At 29.5% G+C, this 14,870-nt stretch overlaps 1 protein-coding gene across 4 annotated transcripts in view; it reads left to right on the top strand.

Moving 5' to 3' along the window:
* Window positions 1-14,870, top strand: part of LOC121132486 (uncharacterized) — a 106,523-nt gene that overhangs the window by 6,629 nt on the left and 85,024 nt on the right. The gene's annotated exons all lie outside the window — the stretch shown is intronic.

Genomic DNA, 14,870 nt, shown 5'->3' with positions numbered 1-14,870 from the left:
GAGGGGGTATTTGCTCCAACCCACACTTGATTGAAAAAAAAGGGTCGTACAGAATTGATAGATTTGAATAAAAAAATTACTTAAAAAAATTAATAAACAATAAAAAAGTGAGAATTCGAAAAAAACAACAACTAAATAAATAAGAAAGCGAACGACGTAGCTCAATGGACGACACGCTCGGGAGAAGTTATTCTTTTGAACTCAATTTGTGTAGACTTATGTCTCGGTCGTTCCTAAAGAAGGAAATATACTAGATATATATGGACTTCAAAGAAATTTCATTGGTCAGATGGAGTAAATGTAAAAAACAAACAAACTAAGTTTAGGGATTAGAAAAGAAAAATAGTTACTGTGTGTGCACTTTCTTCTTTTCCGTTCATTATATAATCAGTCTTGGGCTGTGACGTGTTAATATCTCCCTCTAAAAGAAGAATTCTCGCCCATATTTGGTGTAAATTGATTTAAAAATGCAAAATAAAATAAATATATATTACTTTAAAAATAATTATCATATTTTCAAAATGGAAGGTCCTTTTTAGAAGTCATTTATTTATCTCCTCCAAAATCATATAACAGACGTATCTATTCAGTAATACCATATGTATTGCTCCAACCTTCTCCTCGTGCTCTTACAATAAAACCTCATCTCTATGTATAAAATATGTACCACTAAAACGGAAAATCAAAGTGGTCACCCTGACAATTTTAAGAATGTTTGGGTGGAGAGCAAATTAACTATTAGGATGTTATATTAAATCAGAGGCAAGCAGCCGTGAGAGGAAGGAAATAAAAACAAACCCCACTCTATACATAGCTATGATATTGACTAGAATGATTCTGAGTCGTTCAAAGACTAACACATATAACTCCTTAGCAAACCTGCAACCTCCGTTTTTCATGAGCACATGCGCTAGTTAATATTTCATAATGACATGTTCTGGCTTCAAGAATGAAATAATAATGATAAATAGTATTGGGTCGGTCCTTATTTATTCAGTCCAGTACATTCCAGTATTAGGACTACCAGTCTTTGGGACAGGCCCTTAACTGTCAGTCTTTCCTTGGAATTTTTCATAAAACCATCGATGGTCTATTAAGGCAAATAAGATATATGAAATATACATTAAGATTATTGCACATATCTTGGTAAAACTTTTATATTTTTCATTATAATACAATATACTACGAACATGTTATATTGTTATTTGGTTATGTAATTTATCATTATATAAGGGAATAATTAAAAGGAGGAGAAATAGCCTCATTGACGTCACGAGGGATCAACTTTACTTTCTTTAAGGACCAACAAGTGGCACCAAACTGGATTGGATGGGACCAGACTGGGCCTTTGTCGTTAGTCCTAAATAAGGACCTAGACAACATTAATGACAATAGCTTCAAAAATAAAAATCTTGTTGAGATTACTAAGTAGAAAAAGACCTACATACATAGCCTGAATTATAATTTTATCCACAATGTAACTCCATATAAATAACTAATTAATTCTCTACATGACTTGGAAGCATGAAAACATACACATTATCAATTTTATTCTTACAAAAGATCCGATTTCCATTATTGACAATCATTAAATCCATCTATAGAACTAAGATACTTGGGGTGTTATTAAGGAACAAATGTGTTAAGAGAAATAAAAATTCAGCCCTATTGTTGATTTCAAAGGGAATCTCATATATATTTATCACGTTTAAGAAAAGAGAAAAGAAGAATGAGAAACAGAATTACCATACGAAATAGAAAATTATAAGCCTTAGAGAACTCTATTTTTGGAAATCACTTTCACTTACGTTCACAACAAATCTAGAGGGGAAGTTTTCTAAATACATAATGTATCACTTAAATATAATTGCAAATGTACTATAAATATTCAATAAAAAGGCTATTTCACGAACTTTAATCTAAATTATACTGATAGGGGGAGTACATATGCATTTAAAGCACCACTTTGCTCAACATATATTGAAATTGGTACTTGCGTCTCCATACAAAATGACCTACCGATGATGTATCAGGGTTGTCTGCAGAGAATGGGCTGAAGGGACTGTGCCCCTCCCCCACAATTAAGGCATTTCTGCATTTACTAGAAGATTTAATATTTCATTTTTTTTAAAATTTCAATATTTGACATTGAATTTTAAATTTTTTTTTGAATAACATTGGGTTTAAAAAAGAAATTCCAAAGAAATTAAACTTTTGAGAATAACCGGGAATTTCTCATTTTTTTTTTCAAAAAATTTAATTTTTTGTGCATAGCTGTGGATTTTTGAAATTTTATTTAAAAAATTTAATTTTTTGTACATACATGTTGAAAATTTTTCCCAATAATTAATTATTTGAAATGTTTTTTCAAAAAATTTAAGTTAATACCAAGTCCCCCATAAAATATAAAGTATACTCAGCGATTGCTTAAAATATGTCCCACCGCCATGAAAAAAATATAAATGAATGTGGTCACTCTGAATATTTGAAGAATGTTTTGGGGAAGAGTAGCTTAGCTGTAGTGACGTTACATTAAATTAGATACAATGAGCTTTGAGATGAAGGAAACAAACACAAACTCTTCTCCTTATCTAGCAATGATTTAAGGAGGAATTATTCTTATGTCGAATTTCAATTCTACTCCGAGTCCTACAGGAAATTACACTTATAAATCCACAACAAATCGTAAGAGTTACTCTTAGTCTTTTATCCACAAGAGATTTTTTAAACTGATAGCTTTCCCTTCATAAATAAAGGTATAATGACCACTGTAGTGTTGTGTCGGTCCTTATTTATTCGGTCCAGTCGAGTCCTAAGACCGGTTCTTGAAATTTTTCATTAAAATATCGATGGTTTATTAAGCCAAATAACATATATCAAATATGCATTAAGATTATTTCACATATCTTGCAAAAAATATTATATTTTTCAATATAATACAATATACATAATTTGAAAATATTATATTGTTACTCACAAATGGGACTGAACTGGATGAGATCGGACCGGAGTGAACCGTGGTCCTCCTTCCTAAATAAGGACCGACACAACACTTTGACCAGTGATGCATAATATATGTATGCCCTTTTATAAAAATAAAAGAAGAAGAAAGTTAGAGAAGGCAGCTTAGCTGTCATGACGTTTTATTAGATCAGCTGCAAGCAGCTGTAAGAGGAAAGAATATGCATGTATCCCACTCCTCATATACCAAGGATCTATACGGAGGATGCCGATCTTCAATTCTACTCTTAGTCCATCAAGGATTTACACTTTTAACGCCCCGTCTAATCCTGATTGCTTCTCACCGTTTTCCATGCCCACATGCATTAGTTATTACTTAATACGTATAAGTTATTTTCTTAAGAATTAAATCATAACAACTTTAGAAAATAAAATAAAAAACTGTTCAGAATATCAAGAATGAAGAAAAAGCCTCTCTCGAGATATTAATTAATTTGTCAACTTTATATGTGGCAAGTTGGTTAAAAAAATTGCCAACATTAACTTGATATTTCTGCTAAATTACCATTATCAAATTTTTTGCCAAAAGTGATGTGCCAAGAAGTAAACTTTGAGGAAACGAGCCCCGTTCTCTTTTATATATGTATATGTGCTCAGTGATGTATTCTATTAACTCGGTGGAAAATAAGACTTGATTTATTAACCAATCAAGTCTATGATTAAAACGCATAGATAAATGATTTTTGAAATAAATGAGTATTTTCACGTATTTTAACGATATATTCATCAAAATATGAATATAATGATTGCAAAGTAATGTATAAGGTTTTAAACATGTTTACAGCATGATTATTCCTCATATTTTTAAGTTGTGTTACCTAAGAAACTTGGTATCTATCCTATATTACCTACATGGACCAAGTTTTTTTTCGTTCTGATGATTTAAATATATTATTCTACGTAAATATGCAAAATTTTTGGCTCAAAACACCTTCAAATTTCCATTTGATTATTGTTTTTTAAAGTCAAAATTTCTCGAAAAATAAATGTATTCCATTATTTCTATTAACATTTTTTGGCTATAAAAACGAATGTGTCAATAAAATATAATATTGACAAAGAGCCATGGGTGGATTCAGCCAAAAATATAATTTATTTTGTATTCTCTACGAATAAACAAATAACATATATTACATATAGGAATGTACTTGAAGGTCTTCATTGATGAAAAATGACAAGCTTTATTTAAAAAAAAACAACAACAACAACAGTGATTCATCTTTAAAGTTCAACCTTGGAAGGATACTGTCATGGATTCAGAAACACGACTTCCTTCAAGCAGTAGACCGCAAATTCATATTCAAAGATTCTAACCTTGTATTAATACAGTCATTTAAAAGCTATGTGTACATTTTCAGTCATTAACTCGTTTTTGAATTGTTGCTCTTGATTTTTGATAACTGGGGTTCACTAATTGGTTTATGGCTTTGATGGGTTATTATTTATTAGTGCTAAAGGAGAAGTCCCCAAGTTTAGATGAATACGTCTGATAGCCAATTATTAAAAATGCAGAGGAGCCCTTTTTTACATCAAATGTATTTTTGTGTATTGGGATAAACTACAAAACTGTTTTATTTTCAGCTGCCGCTTAGTTATGTATTAAAACCTCTTAATAAAAAATAACAAGGGCTAAATTGCAATGAAATACTAGTGCAAGTTTTGGGTCCCCAATTTGTAATTATTTTGATATTGGAAGGGAAAGAGGGAGTCAAACATCAGAGAAGGGATCAACCATAAAGTTATTTGTATTGAATAATTCATTTGTTATTTTATTTACAGTGTAAACAAGTCTAGTGAACAGAAGGAGGGAAAAGTGGATTGGTGTGTGCGTTTCCAAGACCTTATTGGGTTATTTTACTTCTTATATTTAATAACAATCCAGGGAGCTATTATATCGAATATACGTCTTTGAAAATCAACCTCCCCTACAAAGATTATTTTGAGAGACAAACAAAACATTTAAGAACAAAAAAATAAAAAAACCTAATTAAATTACACGTTAATTTTTTTATCTTTCCTATTTTCAATTAAATAAATGGAATTATTTTTTTTTGTTCCAAGTTCATAAGAGCTTATGTTGTGATAATTATCTATTCTTTTATAAAACAAAAACCCTTCTATTTTTAACATGATATCCATGTAACGCTGTCATACTTTATACTAATGGTTATAAACAGATGTATTCACGTTAAAAAAAATGCTGAGTAACAATTGAATACACTAATCCAAAATTATAACAATATGGTTTTGTGATAATTCAAACTGATCAGACCTACAATTATAACGAGGGCATTCGGAATGGCATAAACAGGTAGCCAATGCAACATATACTTTGTTAAATGTATTAATTAATTTATTTATCCTTAATAGTATATATGTGGTGCGTCAACATAATTTAAGAAAATTAATTTAAGAAAAGGAGAACATTTTTATACCTTATATATAATACAAGCCAATATTTCATAGACATATTTGAGTCCACTATTGGCTTTGTATACAAATTCGTGGGATGAGTGAAGATAAATTGAGGATGATTTGTAGAAGAATACAAATGTAATCCACACATATTTTTGAGAAATATGTGTCAACAGTCCAAATATATTACAGAGCTTGATTTACCAACTCTAATTTTATATAATATTTCACTATGAGTGAGGGAACATTCATTTCCAACAAATCAACATTGATCTATTGCCAATATTTCATGGACATATTTCAGTGAATTATAGGCTTATTATTCGAAATTCTGGGATGAGAGTATGTAGCTACTCAAGAGCTTATGTATAGAACCTTTATTTAATTTAAGAGATTTATATTCAGGGGTGTCCACAGGACTACTATTTAATTGGTTGGGTTTTGGATTTTTTTGAAAAAAAAAAAAAAATCCGAAAAAAACATCAAAAATTAAATTTTTGAAATTTGTTTCAATAATCCAATGTTAAATTCACCAAAAAAATTAAATTTTTTGTAACAAAAATTCAAATAATTAGTTTTCTATTAAAAAGCTAAAGCCCCTCCGACCCACCTCCCTGCGGACAACCCTGATATAATCCCCGATATGGCTCCTTTCAAAAAAAAAAAATATGTCGATTTCTAATTGCAATTTGCGACATACCCAAAGAGTTTATAAGAATAATTTGTTGATAGAAATGGAGAATAATTTTTTTAAGAATACCAATGTAATCCGCACTTTATTTTTGGAGAAAAATCGTTCTATGCTGCTTTTGTGTTAACTGGCTGTATATGTAATTTATTTTTCCTGTTGGTTCAATATTTGTAAAAGAAATGGAGGGTGGGAAAACAACAGTTTCATCCCCCCCTTCTTATAATTTGCATGGTGGAGAATTGCAAATATGTTTATGACTCATCTAAAACATACAGAAATATGTATTTTTTGTGTTTTTATTTTTTGTGCAAAGATAAGGGTTACGTTTTATAACAGCATAAAATGACGTAACATTTACTTATCTCACAATGACATATGTACAATGCTATATCCATTTTTTGCTTATCTATTTTGTCAACGAATACAATCGCAATGCCATCATAATGTATAAAAAAAAATATTATAATTGTTTTTATTATAACTATCATGTTGTATTCGAGATTTAACCATTTAGTTTGAGCAATTGAATATTAAGTGAAGTCAAGTTTGTGTTTTAAACCTTCAGTCAAGTGGAGTTCAGGCAAAGAAAAATGCTTCTCATTGAATTGATAAAATTTAAGTTCAACGATAACGTTTAACTGTTAAACACACTAATGTTCAAAACGAGGTTTGTATATAATTGTATGTAGTAGAAAAGGAAGTTTATCCCTCAGAAGGAAATAATAATGATAACAGGTTACACAAGGAAAATATACTCTTCATTTTGTCAACATAAAAAAAAAAACAAAAAAAACACCGACGAGCTAAAAAATGGTAACAATTAGCAACACTGCTTATTAAGATAGATGAAATAATATTTATTATAATGGAAGAGGCCCGGCTTTTCGTAGTTGCTTCCTGTTTTTTTATTTTATTTTCCAAAGCTGTTATTATTAGCCTTATATTCTTGAAGAGAGAACATATATAAAGTAATCAATAGTGAGTGAATGACAAAAAGTAACCTGGTGGATTTGTTGCAGAATTATAAGTGTAAGAAGTCCTTCTTGGACTTGGAGTAAAATTGAGATTCGACATCCGAGTAATTCCTTCTAAATCGTTGCTAGATACAGAGTTGGGTTTTTATTTATTTCCTTCAAATCATAGCTTTTTACAGCTAATTTAATGAACGATCATGACAGCTAAACTGCTATTCTACCAAACATTCTTCAAATTATTACGATTACCCTGTTGGGGTTCGCTTTATTTTTTAAATACATAGTGGCAGATAATATTATTTTCATCATCTCAGCCGCATGATCACTACCAAGAATATCTCTTCTTTTCGATATAATTTCGTCAACAGTAGAAGAAACCATCAGCTTGGCATTGAAGTTGTTGAATTAGATATGCATTTCACGACTTGCCCAAATAAAGTTGGGCGAGGTCCTTTTCCCTTAACTGTTCCACTACTTCAATGGACCTTCTGAGTTAGAGTTTAGTATATTTTTTCAAATATTATTTCTGTCGACTTTGAGTAATTTCAGAAAATTGTCGAGTTGAATAAACTTTCATACTCGAATACAACCCTAATTATTCCTTACCGCGTTCCTTTCCTCATGTCAAACTACTTTCCTAACTACTTGCGTGTTCACATAATATGTAATGTATCTTAATTGCGCTAGTTCACTCATGAAATTCATGGACGAAGGGTGAAGACGCAAGATGGTATGAGGTAAATAACCTCATATCAATTTCAGTCTGATTGATTAAAACGTTATTAATCTAAGTGTTTCTTATTCTTCACCCAATCATTAACTAATAGATCATAATCAACATTGAGGGTTCAATGCAACAACGTCTAATATCGAGGGAAATAATTATGATTCCCAAGGGAATCTTGAAATATATATATATATTTATTTAGATATTATAAGCTTTGGCCACAGGTGCAAAAGTATAATTTAATACAAAGATCTGGGATATGTTTTACGATATTATTGCTGTGTTGCTCGGAATCAAAAATATTCAATTAGAGATCTGTTATTAAAGTAACAACTATTGCTGTATCAACCCTTATTTAGGACTGAAGACTGCAGTCCGTCCAGTTCATTCCCAGTTTAATCCAGTTGAGTCCTAAATCTTAAACAATTTCCTCATGAGGAAATTTGTACGTAGTATAATTGGCCGAGGCGAAATATTGTCACCAAATAACCTAATTTTTACTAAGCTATGAAGATACAAAGTTACTTGTAAATAAACCTATGAAACTATTGAAATTGCATAAAATGAAGAAAGCTTTCTCTTAAACTCAATTTAGTTTTTTTTTTGTAAATGTATATATTTGCTTAATTTACTTTTATTATTAAAAGGCTTAACTTACAATATTAAGCTTATAATTGCATTATTTTTTTATCTTTTTGAATAGCGTTTGATTGAAAATAAGAGGAGGATTCATGAAATTCATATTTATCTTTAACCTTTGAAAAAAAAAAATCTCATCTATATTTCCATTCACAAAGGAGACAAGCTTGATTTACTTGTGTTTCAATTGTGATTTTGTTCCAAAGCCCTTTTTGATAAAATTTTATGTGTTCCACCTTTGTCAAATTTCCCCCTCGTACAATTTTCCTAGCACTTTATTTTCCTTACAGTTTTCAAATGATATTTCAAAAAATAACAGCTCTTTTAAGGTATTAACGGAGAAATTGCCACTTTTCAGAGAGCAATCCTCGACTCTTTCCTACTCTCTATAAATGTATAAGGCGTCGTTGTAGTTTTAGAAAAAATATATTTTATTAATTGTTCCTTCATTTGATGAGAAAATAATTGTATTAATCTATTCCTGAGATATTTAGTTGTATTATTTATTCCTTTACTCACCAATGATGGTTTTTATAGTATACTTTAAGAATCCTACATCTACGTTGATATTCAATCAAACTAATGAAAATTAACGAATGTAGGCAAATCACTTATCAATAGAAAATTCCTTTACAATTCTTGTGTATAGCTTCAATCAGAAATAATGAGTGATTCATTAATCAAAATGATTTCCAGTAGTGAAGAAGACGCTTTCAATCAAACAAAAAAATAATTTTAAAGATTACAAATTCCAATTAAACTTTTAAATATATATTTTTTAAATAAAGTGTTGGAGTGGCAAGGAGCGTGTCTTTACAAGGGGGAAATAAATATAAATGGTTTGACAAAATGTTTTAAGAAATTAAACCAATTGCAATTTATTTTCTCAGTTTTTATTGGTGCAATTTATGATAATCAGTTAATTTCTTTATTATAAATTATATATAAAAAACGATTTGGTCAATTTATTTTCGTAATTTGAAAGTAGAAAAATTCTTTGAAGGCAAATTACTCCTCACTTAATAATGCTAGAGAGCAAAAATAGATCCGGTGTCATGTGATAATTATTGTTTATGCAGTTTGTCTAAATTTAACAGTTGAAACCGGATTTATTGTGGGAATAACATACTTTTGCGAAATCGCCAACAACTAATAAATTATTCTATTAATCATCCACAATTATAAAATAAGATATGTAGCTAATTAACTTTTGGATCTTTTTGTATGGAATAACTATTCCTCTAAAAGTAATTTAAAGAAGACAAAAAATCACCATGAATAAAAATACCAAAGTTTGATTCATTCAGTGTATGGACGCCATTTTGTATGCTTAAGAAAAACTATCTTATAACTCTTAAATAATTGTGGCCTATCCTTTCAATATGAAAATTGTGTTGGTACTTTTGATAAAGTGATATGTACAATATTGAACATGATATGAAGAAATTTGATTAAGTCGAAATGAAGGATTCTCCCCAATCGTACATTCATTCCCTGGGTTGATTTATTTGTTTGTGACTTAAGAGTGTCATGTTCAATGTAATTCCCAAAAGATCTGGAATATGTTATTAGCATTTGATAACATGATTGTAATAGATACATTTATTTACTGACAGCAAAATAAGTACATTAGGGCGCTGCAAAAATCAAACATTTTTTTCTACTTAATGCTACACAAATATGCCCAATTATTTCTTTCCAACAAGAATAACTTGAGCTTAGTACTAAAAAAATTTACATTTATTATGTTTTTACTAACAGCAAATTAATTAAAAACACCGCACTACTAAGTACTTTTTACGAAATTGACATTTGAGTATAAAATGCATATGTCACAATATGCTCAAGGGAATGCTAACCCTCCGTTAATGAACAGGGGTATTATACATATAAAAATGCTTCTTATTCCTTTGAATCATAGGGAAATAAATATATAGAAGCGACAAAATATTTTTAATACCAGTTTGATGTTGTGTCGCAGAAGTCTTTTTGAATATACAACTCGGATAGAAGAGAGTTGAGCTATATATCTTTAGCGTAAAATACAAAATTGATCTCAATTTTTCTCTTAGTCATCCAAATTCTGAAATATCTAGGATTATAGTAATTCAGGAATATTATTGTTCAAAGTCATTTTTTACCATTAAAACAATCCACAAATTAAAAGTAGTATCAATAAAACTTATGTGTATGTGTTTTGATTGATTCTGTTTCTTGTTCTGAACTCGATATATTTCCATTTTTAGGCTGAAAAAGGCTGAAAAACGATACTCTTCTTTAGACCCTTATAACTTATTCATCGTACATAGTGATGAGGAATAAATATCATAACTTATATTATTGGAAAATATTCAAAGTAGAATTTACAAAAAACAAAAGAAAATCTATTTAAAACATTTGCATCTACAAGGATTTTTGTTCCAATTGTGTAGTGGGATCACTACATTTCTTCTTATTTTCTATTGCTCACTCCTTTCATTCAGCTGTCACGCTCTTCTTCTAGTTCTTTATATATTTTCATTGGGACTGAGCCATACAACACTAGCTGCAAAATTATAATATTCTGTCTATTATTTTATGTAACACACTCAACCTCATCAAAAACTGATGGCTCCTAATTTGATTTCTAAAATTCGCCTCAAGTAATGAACATTTCATAAACATTTTTATCAAAAACAAAAATGTAATATTTTGACTACCTATAAAAATATTAAATTATATCTTGTTTCCACCCCAAACCCATGTTTTTATGATTATTTTTAAATAAGGATTTATTTTTCCTCCGTGTCCAATATTTACAAAGTATTTTTAGCATTTTAATTGATATTTACAAATGTCAAATATATGATGGAATGGCACAAAACTGAAATGACGTAATTATATTCATTGTTCAACTGTTCATCAAATAATTAATTACGTTTTATTTTTTGGGCTTTTTTTACACCCAGATATCTAACCGCATTATGGCGGCAAAGATGTTCACTAATAGAGGATTAAAGTTTCAGATCCAGTCGGAAAGGGCTACTCTTCTTCTAGAGAAATAATATTTCTATATTTGTTTAGCTGAGATCTTATATAATATAGGGGTCAGGATTTGAAGGAAAAAATAATTTAGAGCGCTTTAATGTATATATAACACAAGTTTTGAGAAGTACTTTTGTCATTATGTGGGTTTAAAATTTATACATGGGGTACGTCAGGGGTGTCCGCAGGATTGTATATATATACAAAAATACAATTTTTTTAGAAAGCAAATTGAAAATATTAAATTTTTTGAAGAAAAATTTAATAAATCCATAGTCATTCACCAAAAATTAAGTTTTTGGGGTGGGGATGTCATCTTTAAAACAAAGTTATATATATGCAAGAAAGGTAATATTTTGAGATACATTGATTGTTACATTTGTGGTGCGTCAAGATATAGATAATAATGAACAAAAATCCAGAAAAGGTGAAAATCCCAATTCATTGTTATACTTCATATATATATAAATACTGGCCCATATTTTATAGACATACTTGAGTCCATTTTAGGCTTTATATTCGAACTTGTGAGATGAGTTAAGATACTTAAGAACTTTTGGTATAATTTGGACCCTTTATTTGATTAAGAAACTTACATTAGCCCCATTATGACCCCTTTCAAAACAAATCTATCAAAAATTCCTTCTTTCATTGGCATAATCATTTTTTGCTACTTATGTAAGTAGAACTTGCAAGATAACACATCCCCATTAAGTATATTTTGAATAATGAATGCATTGTAAATATATGGACGTCAACATAAAAATAATTTTCTACAAAAATCAAGAAAATAAGAAAACCCCATTTTATTTTTTTACTTCACATATTCATACAAACAAAATTGGTCAATTTCTCATTCTGTTATTGTGACGATCAGTTTTGGCTACTTTAAGTGTATTTTGCGGCCCACTCAAAGGGTTAATAAGAATTATTTACTCAAAGAAAGGGAGAATAATTTGTCTTAATAATACAAAATGTAATCGACACTTCATTTTGAAAAAAAATCATTCTAGTTTGATTTTGTGTTTACCTTTGTTCTATTTCACAGTTAATTAATCGCAACCTTTTGTTTGAACTCTGTTCAACTCGTATTGCTTTAACCATAGCATATGTATTTATCATATATTGAAGTAATATGATCTCTACCTATTCACACTACAATTATTTACAGCAGGATATTACAAACATACTTTTTATGGGTTAACTTTTGAAGCATATATTCATATAGGGTCTAATAATTATATATTTTGAAACCAAGTGCTCATTATAGTCTACCCATTATTACCTATAAATAGACGGGGGGGGGGAGAACAATGTGAAATTTTCATCAGGTAGATATACCTACATAAATCTTTGATCACTCGTATAAGAAAAAATAAATACTACGTTATTATTTTTTTTTTTAATACAAATAGTTGATTGAATAACTTATCCTTTCTTGGGAATGAGAGAAGAAATCAATTAATTGTTGAGTATATGTTTTTAAAATGGTAAATAAATTAAATGTAACAAAGTGTTTATTTATAATTAGGGTCGTAAATCCGAATTTTTTTTGTGTGTAGTTTTTTTATAGTTGGAAAACTGAAGAGTGTTTTTTTATTTAAATTTTCCTAAGGATCATTTTTCTTTAATTCTTGAGAAGTCGATGTATAAAATGTGACCAAGATTGTTTATTCTCATGAATGGCGGATAGTAATACTGAGTAGCTGTTGGGGAGTTATATATGTATGTTAGTCCTTGTTACTTCCGCAACGAAGTTGAACAGAAGTTTTCCAGTTTGTTTGCTATTTATTCACCAGGATTACGGTAACAGTTAGATATCGATTTTGATCAAACTTTATACAAAGAATTATAAATGGTTACAGAAAGAGGCCATTAAATTTTAAAAGGCCCAATTCTAAGGTCAAGTTAACACAAAATGAAAAAAACAAAACACAATCATAATCGACCATACCTTTGGTTCAATTTGAATTTAGGCGGAGGTTTCGCACTCTACTGAGTGTCCCTTCTAGTTACATTTGAATTATGACAAGCAGACCACGATGCTCTTTTTAACTTATTAAATGAAATATTTTTTTTGACTCTAATCCCCAAACGATTTTCAGCAGTAACAAAGACTTATGTACGTTAATCATAGAATAATTACCATTCAAAAGGTTGTTATTCAACAAGCATAAATATTTATGTCTTCCATAATAACCTTGCAAATATAATTTTTGAGCATTTCAAATTATAAAATGATTATACCATTGTTGTTATTTTATAACCTCATGATTTTGTATGAGATAAATTAGTTCTACTTTTACATCATTAAGGGAATGGTTTATTAGTATGTCTAAAATAGTGATAGGACGATTTCAAAAAATATCCCAATTCCAGTGCCAATTCTAGTAAAAATTCCCAATTACGGTTGCCAATTCGGACATAATTAATACACTGCTAACGATCTTTAAACTATTTACCATCTTACTTACATAAAACAATTCCTTGTTTGAGTGTAATAAGTACACTCTCGCATCGATGTTATAGTTGTTATATGTTAAAATATACCAATCAGTGCCAAAATCAAAATTTTATTATTGGGATGGGGGTTGTTGGAGTGCGTATGGATGACTTAGTAGGCGGAATAAATACTACTACTAAAATAAATATTCCCTTGTCCACCTTTGCATGAGTACGGTCCCGCCATTACAACCCTACTATTAATATCTAAAGCCTTTAAATAAATCCTGTTGCTTAGTATTACTTATGACTAGTGAGGAAAATCTTGTGTAATTTGGCCATGTTTGAAAAAAAATAAATAAAAAAACTGAAAATCAACATCGTAAGCCTGACATTTTGAAGAGTGTTTTGGAGGAGAGCAGATTAGCTGTCATATCGTTTCATTAGATCAACTACAATCACCTGTGACAAGGTTCATTTTATACAGAGCTCTCCTGTATATCATATTCCTCTCCCTTTTTATACTGTGTTGTTATATGATATATATCAGGGAACACAATATACAGTGCACTATGTCTGTTTTTATAAATTTATACAGACATACAGATAAACTTTTCTTATTTAATATAGATAAGACTAAATTCATATGGTCTTTCCATGATTTTTTTTTTCATAACTTGGAAAAGTAAAAAGTAGTGAAATTATATTCGAAACTAAACCTTATTTTCCTGATTCAAATTAATCGTCTTATCACTAGTATAGAGTAATGTATTTTGTAGCTTTAAAGTATTCTTTTAAATTGGTCTTTTTGTGATTAATCAAAGACTGTATGTATTTTTGTGTGTGGGAGGGGGAGTAAGCAAGGCAACCAAATGCCTTTTGAAAAAGTCATTAACCCTCTAAATGGATTGAAAATATATGGGAAATATTAATGGAG

Source organism: Lepeophtheirus salmonis, chromosome 2, assembly GCF_016086655.4.
Source record: "Lepeophtheirus salmonis chromosome 2, UVic_Lsal_1.4, whole genome shotgun sequence".
In the NCBI taxonomy this organism is placed as follows: Eukaryota; Metazoa; Arthropoda; class Copepoda; order Siphonostomatoida; family Caligidae; genus Lepeophtheirus; species Lepeophtheirus salmonis.
Note: the sequence above shows the minus strand (reverse complement) of the source record. Positions and strands in the feature narration are given on the sequence as shown.